The 21,235-nt window shown below is 37.6% G+C and overlaps 1 protein-coding gene across 4 annotated transcripts in view; it reads left to right on the forward strand.

Annotated features, from left to right (window-relative positions):
* TENM4 (teneurin transmembrane protein 4) overlaps positions 1-21,235 on the forward strand; it is a 2,707,421-nt gene that overhangs the window by 717,867 nt on the left and 1,968,319 nt on the right. The window lies entirely within an intron of this gene.

Below are 21,235 nucleotides of genomic sequence, written 5' to 3' on the forward strand. Positions count from 1 at the left end.
CTTGGGGTGGCATTTAACTTTCTCAGGCCTCATTTTCTTCATCTGTGAAATGGCTACTTTCCCCTTGCAGGACTATTATGAGGATGACACCTAGGGATAAATAAGCTCCAGTCACCTGAGGTTGATTGATATAGTGACTGACAGAGAGCCTCTCTGTAAGTCATCCTATGGCAAAGTACGGGCATTGTTTTCTTTTTCTTTCTATTTCTACAAGCAAATGCACAGCATATTCAGCCTTTGGCTTTTAGCAATAACCAACCTCAAGAGATTTAAGCATATTTGTCACCTTATGAGGTAGCTAAATTATCCTTTGAAAACAAAGACCAATTCACCATCAGGTACTGGCCTCCTACTTGTCACCATGACATTACTCTCCTTCTCAAACCATTGCCCACTAGCATTTAGTAATAGTATTTGAGAGAATCATTACACCACCTGTCATTGTGGGCAAAAGAAAAAACCTATAAAATTAAAAGGAATGTAGTGAAAGATTCAAACTATTGTTTTGTATCAACGTCTTGGATGGCTGAAACAGGTACAAATGGACAAAAAGATTGGCAATTAGAATATCTTAAGTGAACAAATAAACCACTATCACCACCACCACTACCACAGCTACCAACAACAATAGCAAAGAATTCCAGCTTCACCTGCCATGACGATCTCATATCTCTCTCACTGAATATGTGATTTAGGCAGTTATCAGGATTAATTTGCATTACTCAAAGGGAATCAAAGGGGCTGAGTTGCATTATTTACACATCAGCTGCTCTTATTTGCATTTAAAATTATAAATGATCCTTATTCTTAGAGGAACATAAATGAGAACTGCCTTAGGACCTAAAAAAAAGTCACTACCATATGCACATGTAACCCCATCTTAAAGGACCTTCACCATTTCCCTGAGCCCTTCTAGATATGAAGGATAGCAACAGGTGTGTGGAAATACTTTAGTTAATGTGCAACACCTCTGTGAGGGGAAAAGAAACGATAATGTAGTGTTTCTTAAGTTGGGCGCTATTGACATTTTGGAGGTGGGACAATTCTTCATTTTGAAGGACATTCCAGCAAGCGAAGGATATTTAGCATCCCTGCCTTCAACACCTTGGGATAAAACTTCCAAATACTCCCCAAAATACTCCCCACATTTCTAAATGCCCTCCAGGGGTTGTTATTGTCCCTGGTTAAGAACTACTGAGATAAAGCAAGAGTGGGCTCAGCTAGACACTAAGAGTCAGTCTTTAGAATCAAGGGGATCTGAATTTGCCCCTTGGCTTCATGCACTTATTAGCTCCATAGTCTTGATTATTTAACCTCTCTGAGCCTCAGTGTTATCTGCAAGATGGGGATAATAATGTCTTTTCAGAGGATTAATAACTTAATGTTTGTTAGTAAAATCCTTAACACAATGCTTGACATGTAAGAAATGCTCATTTTAAGGGTAGCTAGTGCAGTCAATAGTGATGCTAGTGGGAGTCATGGAAGAAACGGGGCTGAGGTAGTTGTGGTACACATAGGAGAAGCAGTAGGGAAGGTGTTTAAGATGTTACCTGTGGTGCCATACTGCTTGACTTGGGATTCCAGTGCCCCTATGTTCTGGCTATGTTATTTGGGCCAATTCCTTATACTTCCTATGCTTCAGTTTCCTTATGTAAAGTGAAGACAAGAATAGTGCATACCTTCATAGTTGGTTGTAAAAATGAATAGGTAAAAATGATACCAAGAGAATCAAGTTTAGAAACGTCTGTGAATTCAGTACAGAGAGGAGAGGAATGGATCTCTTGACTCTCTGCTTCCAAAATCTTGAGCTGCATTAGCTTCGATTGCTCGTGTCCTGCTGGCTCCACACTAAAGTGGTTAACTACATAGTCACTTTCTCACAGAAGTCATGTCAGGGTGGCCCCACTATGGGTGCTATTATTTTCTCCGGTAATTAGATCTGGCTCAGATAGTCTTCATTTGCAGAAGAGTTTAGTAAAAAGATGTATTCTAGGTTCTAGCCAAGGTAATTAATTCTCAGAACACCAAATAGCCAAGATTATAAGAAGACCTTCTCTAAAATGTGGCCCAATAACACGAAGGCTACAGAGAGAGTTTGTGTGAAATCCTAAAGGGGAAAAAATGAAGCTGTTAATAGTTCAACATCAGCACACCCACAGATATGTATGTTTTCAGCCATAAACAATAGAGATTGTCAGAATGCTAGTAATTTTAACCACCTCAGGACTAATAAAATAGGTAAATCACTTTGATGAATGGTAGTTACTTGCTAAATTGCCTCCTGATCATAAAGGGTTGTATGTTTTGTTTTGATTTTCTATATACTCCTCAAACTTTATGTTCCAATGTGAATTTTAAAAGACAACTGGGAATTGATTTTTCAAATGAGAATTTAGGCTGTTTGTTATCTGGTTATTTCATACTGAATTTGCAATAGCTACCCATAAATGCATTGTTGATGATCACCCTATTACGTTGCTTCTCAGAAAATATAATTGTTAACAGATAGATGTGGTGTCCTAGGATGCAGAAGGTTTCTTTTAACATCAAGTCAATATTTTTCCACCTGGGAGTAATCTTTATAAAAGTAACGGCAATATTTCAAAAGGGTGATTTCATTCCTCTGCAGGATCCTTTCATCTGTTTATTGAGTGAAGACCCAATCGAGGCTACATCATACCTAGCCTAGCCATGTCAAAGACATGGACACAAATGAAACTGTTTATACTCACAGAGTGGTTGGAAGAATCGTATATTTGATAAATATACTACACTGGGAAACTGCAGTAGAGAAAGGAAACAGTGGGGGTACAAGATGGAGTCAGGAAGGATAGAGATGGTGGTGTCTTGACACAAGTCTTGCAGTGTCATTTAGATAAGTAATTCAGAAAAATCAGGGAATTTCAAAACTAGGAATTAATCTTTCTAGCCTTATTCCCTACTACTTCCTGGTATACATCCCTTGAGTGTCGTTTAGTCAGGATATGGGAAAGTGTAGACTTTCCAGTAATGCAGACAATGGCCCAGTTCCTCAGGTCCACACACTGTTGTGTGGCCTTGGGCAAGTTATTGTACTTTCTCCACCTACAGTTTCTTTGCCTGTAAAATGGAGAAGGTAAAATACTTACCCCTCATGATTGCTCTGAAGAATAAATGCAGTGATTCTTAAAACAAGGAATGACAATAAAACGTGTATAATAATTGTTAGCTATAATTATCTTATGGTTGACAATTTATCTACATTGTATTTTATCACAGACACACTGTATTTTCCTACTTTTAAATTATCGTTCATTATATTTTGCTTGTTTGAAATGCATGTACTTCCTCCTTTCTACCTATTGAAATCCAAGGTCTCAAAATGTGATCTCCTCTTCAACAGCTTTTCAGATTTCTTTCAGATGTATGAATGTTCTACTTGTGAGTACGGTCCATTTCTTTTCTCCCCAAAACAGCATCTATTGAGGACCAAGGTGCATCTTATTACTCAACAAAGTGCCTCAATACAAATTAGTTGGAGCTGGACCCTCAATATTAATTTGTTGAAATAAATTAAGCTATAGACAGTTACCGAGTTTTGTTCATTCAAATTTTGTGCATCCCGCGCATGCATTGTATTTCAAGACCCTCTAAACGATTTTTCCGTACCAACTTCAAACTACAGCAGTTTAGGAAGGACACTTCCATCCACTCAACAGTGGTTCCACCTACAAGCCAGCAGTTCAGTTTATATGCATCACCGCCTCTGCTTGTAAAGCAATATCCATTTGTGGAAATATTTTAATATTTTACTCACTTTGTCTTTATTACTTTACACAAATGGATGGAACAGATAAAAATGAAATTTCCAAGACTGGGGAGGAGAAGCATAGGTTTCATAAATTCAACACAATTAAGGCAAGATGGAGATCATTAGGCTTGGCTCAACTTTAGCCTCTACGAGGCGCTCATTGGCCTAAAGCCCAATCATCTGTGTGTTCAATTGCAAAGGAAAAGGATAAAACTAAAGTCCAAAATGCTAGAAACATACCATTAAACAATGTGGCTAAAAGAAGAGCTGCCATTAGAGATTTTGTAATTGGTTTTAGCAAAAAGGGAATGGAATACCTATTAGAATCTGTAAATCTTTTGTCTGGCTTGTGCATTTATCACAATATGAAAGTTAGAGATTACCTAATATGTTATTCCTTTTGTAAAATAACAAATTGAATTGATGTAAATCTTAAATTGCCAATATTTAGAAGTACAAAGAGTTCCTCGCATCCAAAATTTTTCCTCCTCCAGACATTTTTCTGATGCTAAGTGTCAGCTTTGACAATCTTATAAAGAGATTTTTAGAGTTAGCGAAATTGTTTAATAAACCACTTTCCTCTCTTCTAAGTGGATCTCAGTTATGCACAGAAAAATAAATAAGACCCAGAAACTTCTAATTTAATAGAGATGAGAGTCATTAACTTAAATCTCTTTTGGATTTTATTTTGTTATATGATTATCAATGAATTCAGAGTCTATGTATTTCTGCAACACCCTTTTTATTAATGTGTATGTCCTAATAAAGAACTGTAGGCTGATTTTGGAAGAGAAGTTGGATTTCCTTCATAAATTTTGCTGTTCAAAAGCATCCATTATCTAAGTTTGTAAGATGCAGGTAGCTGTTTTATGGCAGACTAGTGCTTTATTTACATCCTTTATTTACATCCCGGATATGAATCACCTGGAAATCTTTTTAAAGTGCAGATTCTGATAGAACAGACATAGGGCAGATCCTGAGATTCTGCATTTCTGACAAGTTCTCAGATGCTGTTGTTGCTGCTAAGGATGATCTGGACCATATTTTAAAAGCAATTGGGTAGAGCACTGAATAGATAGTCAGAATATTTGGCTTCAAACAATACGTCTACCATTTCCTAGCTATAGAAATTGAGGTAAGTCATCCCCACCCATTGTTTTCGTCTCTCTTGCCTTTACCCTAGTCCAAGACACCATCATTTCTCAACTACTCTTGTTTTCTCAACATCTGACCTTGCCTCTCTCCAGATCACAATAAAAGTAATCTACTTTAAAAACACATCTCATCCATCACCACTACCTAAACCTCTCTTAACAGCTGTTAATGAGTCTCCTTAAAGGTAAAGTTCCAGATTGTCAACATGACCCATAAAGCCCTCATTTTTCCTTAGGTCCCACCTGAGCTTTCTCTTTGTTGGCTAGTATGATCCCCAAGACAGCAGAAATGGACGACCTGGAGACTGGGTTGAAATGAAGCTTCTCAGATCCCGCCTCTGAAACTCTCTCCCACTGGACAGGACTCTCCCACAGAGGCAGGGACTATCAGTTTTGTTTCTTTCTGATTCCCCAGCACTCAGAACACTGCCTGACACAGGGTAGATTCCCCATCAAATGTTTTGAAAGAATTCGAGAATATATCCTTACAACCTATATATTACTCATTTCTTTATCTGAAAAACAGACAGAATATCACCTCCTTCTAAGCTTTCTTCATGTTCATTAGCATATATGAAAGTGGAAAGCAGAATGCCTACTTTAAAGATATTCAAATTTTTACAACATTTTTACGTCAGTCTCTCAATTGTGCCTAGACTATTTGCTTTTAAATAAACAGACAGTTACTATTTACGACCTTCCTCATTAATGTACTCACTCACATATATAACATTGGATGTTTGCTAATACTATTGCTTCTACTTGGAATAGTCTCCCCTCGATCTGGAGTTCTAGCTGGTGGTGCACATTCTTAATGCCTTTACTGATTGCTTCTGACAGTTGTCCCTTCTTGCTTCTGGGGTACTGTAAACTTTCCTTTTTCAAAACACTTATAACATTTAAAAATAATAAGTGCTTGTCTTATTTCAAAAGTAACATAGGCTTATTTATAGAAAATACAACAAAAACACTGATAAGTAGAATGAAAACCTTAGTTCCCACTGCAATCAGGAGCTCTCAGCTGTATGTGACCTTTCAAACTCTTCCATACCCTTTAAATTGCAGAAATTGCCGTCGTTTAGATAAATTTATCCGGTGGGTCCAAATTATGAAGGTAAGAATTTTTGATCATATTAGTCAGTAGAAATTATGTTCTGCTAGCATGAATTCTCCTAACATATTATAAAAGGCTGTGTTTAATTAAATGCATTTTGCAAGTATTTTTTTTAAGGAGTAATAAAACAGCACAAGTCACTTGGATGTAAAATCGTATTGCAATTTAGTAACACAGTGAGGACTGAGTTCTGTAAGAATATTTGATCTGCAGTAGATTTCCTGTGTATTCTCTGAGCCATTTTCAGCTCTGCTCCCAAGGGAACATCTAAATGCACACAGCTACTTCCGCTTGCTATTGTAGAACCAATTAAATTAATTTGTTGGAAATAACATTGTCGACTGCTCGCGCTGCACTAGATTAGATTCTCTCTGAATCTTCCTGGGTTTCCCTCTGCAAATGCGTGCAGCACTTTGAATTTTAGTGGCAAGAATTGCAGTTTTCCTTTGCTTATATAAAAAATGAATAGTGAGTACTCCCAAGAAATAGATATTTCTCAGAAACCTGCATTTACTTTGGGAGACTGCTAGGTATATTTCCTCACACTTTAGTATCATTAAGGATAGGAAGAAATTGAAAGAATGTAGAGATTTTTTGTATTATGTGTACATAGCTAACTTTGGCAATTTTTTCCAGTGTGCCATCAGGGAGAAGGAATTTCTATGTAAAGACGAGATGCTACGCAATGGGATTGAGACTTGTAGTTGGGTGGAAGAATCTAAGTTTTGTGTATTGTGTGTCATAATGCCAAATGCATCAGTTCTCTTGATAAACATTTACATGTACTATAAAACAGGTCTTATGGAGGGTACATAGGATAGCTAGAATATATATACATTTAAAGAAATACATATATTTCCTTGTAAGAATATAAATATATATTTATATGTTAATATATAATAAATAATATATTTATAATAAATATATATTCAAAGACAATACAATTTATACATATATATTGAAGAAATAAGACAATACAAGTCATTTGGATGTAAAATTGCAACTTCTGGGTTCAGTCTGTGTGCATGGAGGAGGAGAGGAAAAATGCAAGGAGAAGTGCAGGTGGGGGTTGGTTTGAATAATTTTGAGACCAGAGTATTTATTTTGAGGTGAAGAGCCATGGTAGTTTAAGGCTGAGAGGTAAGCAAGGATCAGATATTTAAAGGCTTTCTAAAACATAATAAAGAATTTTGACATCTTGCTGTAGGCAACAGGGAAACATTGTAGACACTGTCACTCAAGATGCTGTCATTAAATAGTTTGGTCATATCAAAGTAGCACTTTCTATAGTAAAATAGGGTCTCTTAAAACTTCCTAGATTTTGCATGCTTGGGTTTCTGGGTTTTTTTTTTTTTTCTGTAATTGATAAAGGCAGTGTTTCTACATCCCAGGAGACGGTATCTCGCATTATTGTGGAGGGACTGTAGGAATGGTAAATAAGTGGACTGAATTTGAATGCTGACTTTGCCATAAACAAGCTATGTGCCTTGAGCCACATAGGTTCTCGCCTCAGAATTTCAGTCTCCCTTTCTGCAGAGAGGGAGGGGGGCCGCTGTGGGAATAAATAACATTAACGCTCCTTATAATGTTCATCATCTGTGATTCTTTGTGACTACCACTAACAACTCTTGCCTTTTGTCTTTTGGAAGATAATCCAGCCTAACACCAATTCCAGATAATATATAACCCAATGCTGTAGTTAAACAGAATTTTGAAGTATGCTTTTACAGAAACGAAATTCAAAAAAAAAATGTTATGTGTTGCAAGTGTAAGCTAAATGACTTCGGAATTTGGACAGTTTTGAAGATTGCTGCCCTAATTTTTGTTGTTGTTGTTTTTAAAGCTTTTAGTATTATTTAAAGTTAGACGAGTCAATGCCTGTTTAGCATTTGCAATAGTTCCCGGTACATGATAACAGCCCAGTAAAAAAAATCTCCCTGATAGAGGTATTGATGAGATATGAATAAGCTAAATTTAGTGTGTAAACTACATAACACAGGTGCCCTCAAAAATGCTAGTTTCTCTCACCTTATAGGTCTTTCTCAACCTGTGGATATGTGTGTTGCTATTTGGCTGTGCTTTTCGGATGCTCTCTTGTAGGACCTGATCCATTTTATACCACAAGTGGCAGAGCTTCAGTAATGGGCAGACAAGTCAGTCTGAAGATTGCAGATTATGTTAAGCATCAGGAGGGCAAAAAGGAGCTCTATAGAAGAAGATAGAAATAGCAAATATACTTGATAACCTGCATGTTTTTGATAAATTTCTCTCTGGTCCATGAATGAGGAGGGCAGGATAATGGATATAAAGGTACCTAAAGGGGAGATGCTTCTTTCACTGCTTTTCCACTTAGTGTGCAGCATTCTGGGCCAGTGGAGAAGCAGATTTTATTACAATGGCCAGAGCCCTTGCTAGACACAGTTGAAACCTCAATGCAAAATATGGAAGTAAACCTTCATGGAAGAGAAAAAAACTCATGTCAGGAATGGAAAAAATAGATTTCAAAATTGGATGATAAAATTTTGCTTATATTTAACTAATATAGATTGTCCTTTAGGAGTTTTGGCCTATGCTTTGGCCAGCTTTGCAAAACTCTTGATTAATTAGATCCGTGCTATGGGCTTTGCTCTCCCCCAGGCTCTAGTGTCAGTCCTGGATAACTGGACAATTGGAAGAAAACTGATTAATACTCCTGAACCTCCCCTTTCTCATTTGTAAAATGCAGATGCAAAACCCTACTTGCAGAGTCATGCCGAGGATTAAATGAGATAGGAACTGTAACCTTGCCTAACACAGTACCTGTCGTTTGGTTGCAATAAAGCAATTTCAATCACCCTAATGTCAGAACCTCTATGCCTTGGACGCTTCCACTTCACGCTTCAATTCTCAGTTTTTCCATGTCTAAAATGAGCTTTGGGTGAAATTATTTCTTGAATTTATTAAAACTCTTGCATTCTAGTCTTTGTGTCTTCCTGTGACACTGTGCTAAGAGGAGCTACCAGTGTTCTTATTAAAAAAAAAAAAGTGAAACTGTGGAAATTTCAGCTAGCCTACTGTGAATGGGAAGGGATCTGAGGACCAGTCGGGCAGTGACAAACAGTTTTTAACCTCACCTAATTTGCCTTACCTATCATTTGCCTTGTCTTTTTGTCTATAACCCAAGCTTCTCCCTCCTTCAGGAGCCCCTGAGGCTGGTACTGAGAATAAAGAATTCAGGACATACCTATTCATTTTTACTGTAAAATCCCGGACCTTTTTGCTTTTCCCCAGATATTCCTGTATGTTAGGAGTCGGGGTGGAGAATGACTCTAATATCTGCCTGCCCCTTGTTTTAAGCTCCTTGTTCATTACCGGGACATTGGCCCTGAGAAAAGATGCAGCTTTTCCAGTTTGACTTGTGTTGCTTCTTCTTGGCCACATGCTTTTCCTCTACCTTGCTCCCCAGTTGGATCAGGTTCCATCCCTTCCACATGGATCTGGACATTTAACTTTATCTGAAATAATATTAATGGTTTTCATAAGCAATCAGCTTCCCCATCAGTCCCTTTAAAATGCTCTCGGACTAGAAACACAGATGTTCATTGATCTCTACCCAGACAAGACACCCTGCTTCGTAACTGCGGTGGGAATTTCTTACAGTTGTGTTTACCTAGATCACAGACTTCCCCTGGTGTCTGACTATGAACATTTTCCTCTCTGCTTCCATAACTAGATGTGAGTACTTGGATGGCATACACTGAGACCCTGTGTCTTTTTCACCTTGATTTCTACTGTAGTTGACACAGGAGATGCTTGGTGCTAGGGACCATCATGGGCACTTCTGGTGGAATATATAGGTAAGTAAGACGTGGGATCTGTCTTCAATTAACTCACTGTTTAGCTGTGGAGACAGGGAGGTGAGAAAATATTAGACATCTGAAAACTACATACTATAATAAACACATGAGCAAAGCACGAGCACCAAGTATAATGCCCAGAGCATAGTAGTTGCTCACAGTAAGTTTGACAAGCCAAACTGAACTCCTAAAAACACATAAAGGGAGTAAGTCATTTTCCCCAGGAAAGGGTGGGGTCACTACCTAAAAGAGGTCATACATGAGATGGACTTTGAAAAAGGAGTTTGATAAATTCAACTTTGTCGAAGTTTGTGCCTGCTCATACTATCTGAGTAACTGGAAACCTGGTTAGGCCCACTGTGGCTCGAGCCTTATTCTTTGCCCCTTGCTTCCGAGGAGAGCTGAGGACAGCAGACAGTGGAAACTTAACCAAGTTGGAAATGTAGGCAAGGGCCAGAGCATAGAGAACTTCGCAAGCCATACTAAACATTGAGAAATAACTAATTTACTCTAAATCTAGCCTGTTGCTTTTGCTGTTTTAAGTTTGAATTTTTGAAGCCTTCAAGCCATGCTCACCTCCAGCTAAAGATGTTCAGATTAAAAAACAAATAACAGAAGTTTCCTCATTATGAATCTATGGTCTCTGAAGTAGACAACCTTTAGAATTTGAGAGAACTAAGGCCTGGGTCTCCTAAAAGGCCATGTCTCCATATAACTCCATAAGAGTTACACATCAAAAGTACATGGGGCCGACCCGGTGGCGCAGCAGTTAAGTTTGCACATTCCACTTTGGCTGCCCAGGGTTTGCCGATTCAGATCCTGCATGCAGGCCTATGCACCGCCTGTCAGGCCATGCTGTGGTAGGCGTCCCACATATAAAGTAGAGGAAGATGGGCACTGAAATTAGTTCACAGCCAGTCTTCCTTGGCAAAAAAGAGGAGGATTGGTGGCAGATGTTAGCTCAGGGCTAACCTTCCTCAAAAGAAAAAAGTATAGAGGCAGCCTTTTTACTTTTGACTAAATCCCCTTCTGTAAAACTAAAATCTCAAAGAGACAGAGAATTGTGGCAATCACTAATTCAGATCTTGATGTCCATCATCGAGGTATAATTTGCAGGAAATATAACCAAATCTGTAGGAGAGACATGTGAATAAAAGAACACTGAGTCAAAACCAGCCTGCTATCTAAAATCAAGAGTTAAACTATGGATGCCTGCAAGCTGAAACAGAGAAAAAAACATTGAATTTCAGGACAAATCTTGGATTAATAGCTGAGCTCTGCAACTTATTGTGTGAACTTGGGCAAATCCTACAGCCTAACCTGGTCATAATATGGAGACATACTCCCATTCGGTTTATCTCCTTCATGGTTTTCTTTTTAATGGGAATCCAAAGACATATATTAAAGCCCCTCATAAATTCTAAAGTGCTATTTACACGAATTCTTTAATTTTTAGTTGTTTGTCTTCTTTGCCACCAAAACTATGATTCAGTACATAAAAATTTAATATACAAACTATTTTTCCAAAGCACCTTTGTTGTGGGAAGTGAGGCACTAGCATATTGAGCCAGATTGCGTTGTTATTCATAGCTAGAAGTTCTTTGAATCACATATGATTTTGACCTGCTGTGAGTTCATAGTGCCTGGAATTTTCAAGTATGACCCTTTTGTTTACATTTCATAAGTAATGTATATTCAGTCTTGGCATTGAGGAATTGCCATGACCCTAACAGTTCTCATTAAGTATCCTTGCCAAATCAACTACAAAAGAGCCCAAACTTATTTTCCCATTCCCTACTCAAGCAAAAGGAAAAAAAGAGTGACCCATTTAAGATGGGAATAATACTAAATTCCCACCAACTCACAGATGAATAGATTTGTAATGAAGTGCAATTTTCCTCAGAAAATAAACTCCAATGAATGGAAAATTGGGGTTACAATGCATGCATTGCAAAGTAATAGTCACTTAAGTACTGAATACAGCCAAAGGACAATTTGAAAAGATGAAGGACATTCAAACAAGAAACTAGAAATCTGGCAAAGGTGAAAGGGGGTCCAGTGGAAGCTTTATTGAATAGTGATTGCAAGTGTAACAGCAAAATAATGATTCCGTTCTGCAAGATGGAAGGGGGTTGACAGGGCAAAGGGCATTCTGGTTCATGTCTAGACAACAGATATATATAGGCCAAGGTTCAACACATGACCTCACAGGAACAAAATAAAAAATAAAAAAAAAATGAATTGATTAAAACAAAGAAGTTTCAAAAATTAATAACACAGAACAGAAAACAAAAAATCAAAACACATTCAGACTCCAAATATACATATTTAGGATATCCCAATGCTCTGAAAACACTTTATTTTCAGATCATTTATTCATGCAACCAACATTTATTAAGTACTTAGCGTATACCAGGCACAGGAACTCATTAAGAACAGCAGGGGGCGGGGGGGCGGGGAGTGGAATGGATGAAGTGTCTCTGCTCACAGAGCTTCAAACTAATGACTTTCACTTGATTCCAATGAAACACACTGTACTTTGCTACTGAGATTACTAGTAGGTTGGACCATAATAAATTGCCATTTTGGTAGGTCAGAAACATTCAAGAATTGGCAATTTTAAAGATTCAGTCTAATATTATCCTATAACCTTTGTTTGAATGGTTGACCCCCTTTCACCTTTGCCAGATTTCTAGTTTCTTGTTTGAACGTCCTTTCATCTTCTTTGTTTGAATGGTGGAAGCCTTTCAAGTAAGTGTTCTTTGCCCTAAGAATAATTCTTCCCCCTAACCAGTATTTTCTTCTCCTTTGACTTAAAAATAAGTTTCTCCCTTTTCTATTCCCCAAGACTCACTTAAAATCTTCAAATTAAATATTGTTTCATGTTATATAAGATGCAGCCGTGGTCACCCTCATGTACTAAGGGATCAATATGATGTAGCACAGATTTCTTAGAATGAATCAGTCGATTGAGATTCCTCTTCTCAGGCAGTTTATAGTTTATAGAAGTTTATAGAAGTCTGGGGTATACCTTACACTCAGAATTGCACCCCCATTCTTATACAGCTTTACTCTGTAAGGAAATCCTGTACTGAGAATCTGGAAGTTATATTCTGGAGTCATTCCATCCTTCTTTTATCTCAAAACAAGGCCTTCATTCTCAGTCCTTAGGATATATCTCTTATCCATTCCATTGCCTATGATGGGGTTTGCCTTTTTCAGCCCTTCCCCCAACTCCAATCATGGAAATGTTTCTGGAAGGCAATGTCATGGTCACAGACCAGCAGCATCAGCACCACCTGTGTATCCTTGAGAAATGCAAACACCAAGCCCCACCTCCAAATCTGCTCAATAAGAAACTCTGGGAGTGGGACCCAGTCATCCAGTTTAGCAAGTCCTCTAGGTGATTATGATATAGCACTTAAGTTTGAGAACCTCTGATCTAAAGCAAGATGGGGTTTTTTCTAAGCTCTCCAGGTGTTACTAATGAACAGCTAGGGTTGAAAAGCACTGTTCTACTAAAGTCAATAGTTTTTCACATAAGTTTCTATGATTGCTACCTGTGAAGCCAGGCAGTAGGCTTCTTATCTTGGGAGGTGGTGTTAGGAGGTATAGAAATGGGTCGGGGATTTTAGATAAGTTGATTAACCAATCACTTTATCTTAGTTGTCTCTTACGCTGAATGGATGTTGGCTGCCTGCTGGTGACCCTGGAGTAGTATAGTGATCACCAGCATATACAGCCATGGAAACTCCCAAATAGAGCAAGTTATTTATCTATGTATCTTAGGCTTACAGGAATAGCATCTAAATTATTTAGTGGAGGGGGATGGGTGGACTTGGAGGGAAAGAGGTATGAAAAATGTCATGCAAAGACCTCAAGTCCAGCTGACTCAAGGCTGTATAACATCTACCAACGTGGGACTTAATTTCTCAGCTCTTCAGAGACTTGCCATGTGGCCCCATGCTACTCTTGTCTCTTGTGAAGGCCTAGATCATTTTAACTCCTCTCTTCCCTTCACTCTCCTGCCATCTCTGAGTTCTTGGCTCCCCTAGGACCTCCCCTTTCCTTTAGCATCTTGGAAATCCTCAGGTCTGTAGCATAGACCGTGGCTATGGGACACAATTATTTTCTCCTTTAACTGTTTCAACTCCTTGGAAAAGAACAGGAGAAGCTTTGATTTTAAGGTTGGAAGAAGTAGGATGGACCTGGTTGTGGCCTTGACTGTGGATGGAAGTCAGGTAGGATTGGACAGTTGAGCACTGCCCAAGAGATTTGGGTCAGGTGGAAGCTGAAATCCATCCTAGCTCTGAGAACCAAATGATACGCAGAGATGATAGGGGTGCAACTTGGAGTGGTGGGGTAAGTGGTATGCGTGAGGAATTCCTTTCTCTAATAAAAAAAGTCTTGAGATTGTCAAGGTACCGGAGTGTTTTTCTCACTAAAAAGGCACTGTTAGGTCAGGGAGGCCCTGATGGCAACTCACTTGGTCTTCTTTCTGAATTTTGTGTTCTTTCCCGGAGAGGATAGATAACTAACAGCACAAAAGGCCAAGTAACTAAGAATAATCAGCCTGATCTGTGCATAATAATTATGTTTATATTCCTGTGTAAACAAAGCTTTTAGATATTATTTTACTAGAGAATGTCTCTTTCCTTAAAAAAAAAATATCTGCTGTACTACCGTATTCGTGATGTATTACGCGCCAGTTTGCCCTTTTCCAATGTCTAAATTGTTATCTTTTTCCTTTGAATGCCATGGGTCGGGGAAGGGTCTTTGGAGCACATAGGGTTAGATCTAGGGGGAGACTTCTGTGCTAAGGGAAGTCAGTTTCCACAGAGAAGAGAGAAGCAAGGCTTTAGCTTAGGGTTAGGTTCAAGTTCTGGGAATGTGAAACTCATCATGGAATCACATCCTCAACCATGTTTATTATTGAATTGCCAATAAGTCAGAAGCCTGGATTCCTGAATATTCTTTAGTCTTGGAATGAAGTTAATGGTTTGGGCTGGGATGGTATGTGTGGAGGGAGAGAGCACAGGAGAATAAATGAACATGCATGAAATGTAATTTTGAGTCCATTTGTATATCATCTAGTAAATTAATTCTTCCAGAAGTAGACTGGAAGGATCCAAGTCTTTCCCCACTGTGAACCATTTACTTTTCTCTCAAGGCTAGTATGTTTAACGTGGGTAAAATAACCTTTTCTCTTCGCTTTCTTAAATCCTTAACTTTAACCTCGTGAAAAGCCTCTGCTCAGGGAGCCCTTTTCAATCTGGATTGGGTTGACAGAATAGATGGGGAAGAAGAGACTCTTTAAGTGGTCTTCCTTTTTTCTTTACCCTTTCAAAAGCTCAAGTGTCCCAGCTTGCAAAAATTAGGCAGCCAAGAATATTTGATGCTTCATTTTGAAATGTCAGACCTTACATAAACCTTTCCCAAAGTAACTGTAGGTCTTTACCCTAGACAAATTCAGAGAATTTTTGTCATTAAAAAGTGAAAACTCTCTTTTCCTCTAACAGTCACCTAATTGCACATAATTTGCCATCTTTACCCTGGGGATGCTAAACTCTAAAGAATGGAAAGGTATCAAAGGTCGGGGTAAATGTTTATAAGAAACTTCAAAAAGATTGCTGCCAAATAGCTTGAGCTTTGGCAGTCATGGTTCATCAATTTCCTGGGGGAAATATTTTGAGCATGGATGCCTTAAGCAGGACCAGTTACTAGGGAATCAAGAGAGTTTTCAATAGCAAGCTTGGCTTAACAGACTTCTGTAGATGGAGCAAATGAACTGCTTTGGCGCTGATGGGAATGTTGAGCTCTCAATTTTCTCTGAGCTGTGTTGTGTTTTTATTGTCTTCATTAAACACATTATTAGTAGACAGCTTTTATACTTATGTTTGCCAAGGACTACAAATTGGTGTTTACACATGCAAGAGACTTGACAGGCACTTATTAGGGACTCTTCAATATCTATCACTGTTAACATTTATGTAAGGTTCTCCAAGTCCCTATGTTTTAAGCAAGTATTCTCCAGAATTTGTTTGGATTCATTGCGGTAATAGCTAATAATGATGGCTGTGAGGTGCCAGATACAAGACCCTGCATTTTTGCAGTATTATTTATAATCTTTCCAACAACCCTGAAATTATTTAGGTATTACAATCTTCACTTTAGGATGAGGAAGATGAAGTTGAGAAGTAACTTGACCAATGTTAAAAACACACCGTGAGGATTCAAACTTGGGTCTGTGTGATGACAAGTCCCTGCTTTTATATCTGCATCATAATTTTTCTCAAGCATCAGTGAGATCATTTAGGAAGAAGTGAAACATCATTGAGGTCCAATTGCATTTTGCCATTTGCCGGACTCATGAATGCTACACTGTGACCCATTAAAGCAAGGGCCATGTCTATTTTGCATCAGTATATTCTCTGTATTCCGCACCCTGCCTGGAGCCCAGTGACTCTGCAATAAACATTTATTAAATGAGTGAATAAATAAAGGAATAAATTGGCTTGCCTCATCTGTCCATTGAGAAGGTCTAGGATGGACCCTGGGCCTGACTCTCAATTCTTCGTCATGGCCTCTCAGCTGAGTGAACTTGGAAAACACACGCAATTGTGCTAAATCTTAGTTGCCTTATCCTCATAAAAGGAATGGTTTAGAAGATCAATCGAAAGATGGATGTGAAAACGTTTAGCAAATTCAGTGTAAATATTGATTGTTATAGCTGTGATGTAATTTGCAAAGCCCTAGAAAATGATTTCTTATCTAGATCTGAAATTAAACCTTCCCATCTGCTTTTTGCTGCCTAAAATCTGATGATAATTTTCACATATTTTTGACTTTTTATCTTTCCCCACTTTAAGAAATACATTTTATGTAAAAACCCAATCCATACATATGCAAAATTATAACTAAAACTGAGGCAAAATTGCCATGAAACAATATTCATGCATATCTATATTCTCTGTTCTTTTATGTTTTATTCTATTTAAATAAAATATTGTTTATGAGTCACTAAATTTCTTTTGGTATCCACCTTTTTATTTGAAACCCACTTTTTAAAAAATACGGTCTTAGGGGAAGTATCACTCTGACTTAAACTCATCTATGCTGTATTATAGTAAAACTCTTTGACTAAAAGCGTGGTGTCAGGGTCTGAGGGGGAAGCAGGAGTGTGTGTGTGTGTGTGTGTGTGTGTGTGTATGTTTGTGGTTGGGCTGACAAGGATGTAGAAGCAGAACTAATTAGAGACTATTTATAACTATCTATCTATCTGTTTTAGTCTGTTCAGACCGCTGTTACAGAATACCGTGGACTGAGTGGCTTAAACAACAAGTACTTACTTCTCACAGTTCCGGAGGCTGGGAAGTCCAAGATCAAGGTGCCAGCCCATTCGGGGTCCAGTCAGAGTCCACTTCTTGGCTCATAGACGGCCATCTTCTTGTTGTGTCCTCACATGGCAGATGAGTGAGACTCTCTGGGGTCTCCTTTACGAGCATCCTAACCCCATTCATGAGGGCGCCAGCTTCATGACCTAATCACCTTTCAAAGGCTCCACTTCCTAAAACCATCATATTTTGGACTAGGATCTCAACATATGAATTTGGGGGGAATGTAAACATTCAGTCCGTAACTGTCTATCTATGTATCTGACTAGCCTTCCATCTGTCCATCCACCTCCATTTTTTGACATCTACCCACCTACCAACCTACCACTTACTCTATAAAAAAATAAATGAGTCTAATGCTCATGTATGTTTCCTTAAAATTCATCTTGGAATGGTTTCCATGAGTTCACTCACTGCAGTCGATCATCATGCAGATTTCTGATGAGATGAAAAGCTCATCTGATAATACAGAAATGCTGACAGTGACAGATGAATGAATAGTGACAATCTATACGATTATTTGCATTTTTTTAAAAGTTGAGTTTATAATTTTCTACAGTCTGTTACATTAAACATGGGCCACCTGTTTTACTTAATAGAATATATTAAATTGTGTATGAGTTGTATATGTTTATATATTACTGATCACTTAATTAACCTTATATATATTGGGAATTTATTTGTTAATCAAATGTGCACAAATGTGAAGATATGTAAAAATAGCTGACCTATGTCTAAGAACTCTAAACCCTAGAAGTGACACATTATGTGAAAGTACTGTAATTTATTTAAGCAGCCTTCTGTTGATGGATGTTTAGACTTTTTCCAGTCTTTTTAATATTATAAATCTTACTGCAGTGAATAACTTTCTATATCAGTCATTTCATTTATGTGTAAGTAATGTGTTTTTATTTTTTGATAAACATTGCCAAATTGTCCTCTATAGAGATTGTGTTAATTTTACTCTCACCAGGAATGTGAATGCCTGTTTCCTTATATGTCCCTTAACAGTGTGAATTATCAAAATTCTTTTATTTTTGGTAATTGAATAGATTGAAAATGGCATGTCCGTGTAGTTTCATTTGATTTTTTTCTGTTTTTGAATGAGAGTGAACATCTTTCCATATGTTTCAGAATCATTTGCATTTTCTTTTGTGTAAACTCTTTGCTTATTATCCTTTTCCCATATTTCTATTGACTGTGGCATTTTTTCTTATTTCTTTGTTGAAGATATATTAAAGCCTTATTGAAGCCAATTTTCTATTTTTTTCTGTGGTGAGTTAAAAATATTTTCTTTTTTATTTTGAGGAAGACTAGCCATGAGCTAACATCTGCCAATCCTCCTCTTTTTGCTGAGGAAGACTGGCCCTGAGCTAACATCCATGCCCATCTTCCTCTATTTTATATGTGGGACACCCACCACAGCATGGCTTGCAAAGCGGCGCCATGTCTGCGCCTGGGATTCGAACTGGCGAACCCTGGGCTGCCAAAGCAGAATGTGCACACTTAACTGCTGCATCACTGGGCCGGCCCAAAAAATATTTTCCTATTATCTTATTTATTTTGCTTATACAGTGATTTGTGGGGTTTTTTTTAAGGAAGATTAGCCCTGAGCTAATTACTGCCAATCCTCCTCTTTTTGCTGAGGAAACCTGGCCCTGAGCTAAACATCCGTGCCCATCTTCCTCTACTTTATACGTGGGACGCCTACCACAGCATGGTTTTTTGCCAAGCGGTGCCATGTCCGCACCCAGGATGCGAACCTGCGAACCCCGGACTGCCGAGAAACTTGCGAACATAACCCCTGTGCCACCGGGCCAGCCCCATGTACAGTGGTTTTTGCCATGCAGTTATGTATTGAACATTGCTTTAATGGATTCTAAGTCTTTCATCTTCCATATAAATGACTTTTCCAACCTGGTATTATTTTTAAATATCCCAAGTTTTCTATCAATGCTTTTATGATTTCATTCTCAAAAAAATATTTTAAAATGTTTGATCCTTTTGGAATTTGATCTGGTCTTATGAGGGTGGCATAGATCTAACCAATGTTCCTCCAAGTGTCCATTAAGTTGTTGCTGACTTTTTCACTGAATAGTTCATCTTTTCTTTCCTTATATGTAATGCTATCTTTATCATATACTAGACTCCAATACATATTTGAGTCTATTTCCAGACATTCTAATCTGAGTCATTGACTTTCTATTTGCTTATATCACACAGCATTTTCTACAGAATCTATAGAATATGTTTCAATATTTGGTAGCATTACACACCCAAACACCAATCTATTTTTTCGGTTTTCCAAGTGATTCTTACTTGTTTTTTTTCCATATAAAATTTATAATGAGCTTATTTACTTCCTTCCTGAGGAAAAAGTTGAGTTCGTATGTTATTTGTCTCGTGCTGAATTAATTGATGGAGTAACTTAGGGAGAGCAGGCATCACTACAATATTGAAACTTTCTATCCAAACTCTCTCTTCCTATGCCTTTTTATCTTTTTAATCATCTTTGGGTACCTCAGGAGCATTTAAAGTTTCTCTTTGTATAGATCTTGACATTTCTTGTTAGATTTATTCTAAGTATTTTATCTACTTTATTGCCATTCTGAATGGATGTTTTTTCCTTTTATTACACTCTTTAACTGGGTGTTGTTTGCATATATGAAAGCTATTATTTTATGTATAAAAGTTTTGTGCCTAGAACTTTACGAAAATTCTTTTATTATTGGTAATAGTTTTTCCAGATCATTCTCTGAGTTTCCAAGTACGCAATCATATTTATTATTAGCTCCTTCCAAATTTTCTACTACAGCGGTTTTCAGGTCTCTAATTTGTTGGCTGATAGTTCCAAAAATACTAAATAGTAATTGTATTTATAGATATCATTGTTTGACTCTTAGGATTGTTCATCTAGTGTTTTTCTTTTAAGTATGATGTTCTTTGAATTTGAGATAGATATACTTTCAAACGTCAGTGAAATATTTATATTTCTTATTTTTCAATAAAATTTCAAATGGTTTCTTAGCATTGAGAGAATGCCCATATAATTTTCTTCTTATTTTATTAATATGGTAAATTATGAGATATTTCTGAATTTTGACACATATCTTTATTTCTGGAATAAAATCCCTTAAACAAATCATACATAACCAATGTATACTTTCTTCATTAAAATAATGTAAGGCATTTCCTTCTTTTTCCATGTTCTAAACCTTTGTAATATCATTGGAATGATTTCTTAAAGATATTAAGCCCTTTGCTTACTACCAACAACCTTTCTGAATGGTCAGGAGCTTTTCCTGACCAGTCTGTGCCTCTGTGGTTGGATATCTTGACAATTATCCCAACCATCATCAGCATAAAACTCTACTGAGAGAAGAACTTCTGGAAGGAGCAGTAGTAGAGACCAGAGCCTGAGACTCTCGATGGGGCATGCTTTTGATGGGGAATCCCTTCATTCCTCAGAGTGACAAAAAGAGGAGTTTGTAATAGATCTCTTAAAGCTTCTTCCCCTGCTAAAAAATACCAATATAACAGTCAGTATAATTTCCACTGGTAACTGTGGGGAATTTCTTAAGGCTTAAAATTTTCCCCATGCCAAGTCTAGGCTAAAATGGATTTTCTAAGGTTTCCGGTCTCCTTTGGGAACCATATGTATACGTTTGGATACAATTTTGAATTATACCAAGAATTTTCTCCTATTTGACCTGAGTTAATGTCTGTAAAACAACTAGCACAGTGCCTGCCGTATGGTAAGTGCTCAATAAATAGTAGCCATCATTATTATTGTTGGTGGCATTATTATTATGTCATTCAATTTTCACTAAACTCTCTGTAAATAAAGTTGAGGAAATTATGACTCATAGTTATTCAAAAGACTTGCCCGGATCACACATTTAGAATGTGGCAGTGCTAGATGGCCACAGGTTTTTTCACTGTGAGAC

Source organism: Equus caballus, chromosome 7 (genome assembly GCF_041296265.1).
Source record: "Equus caballus isolate H_3958 breed thoroughbred chromosome 7, TB-T2T, whole genome shotgun sequence".
NCBI classification, from domain to species: Eukaryota; Metazoa; Chordata; class Mammalia; order Perissodactyla; family Equidae; genus Equus; species Equus caballus.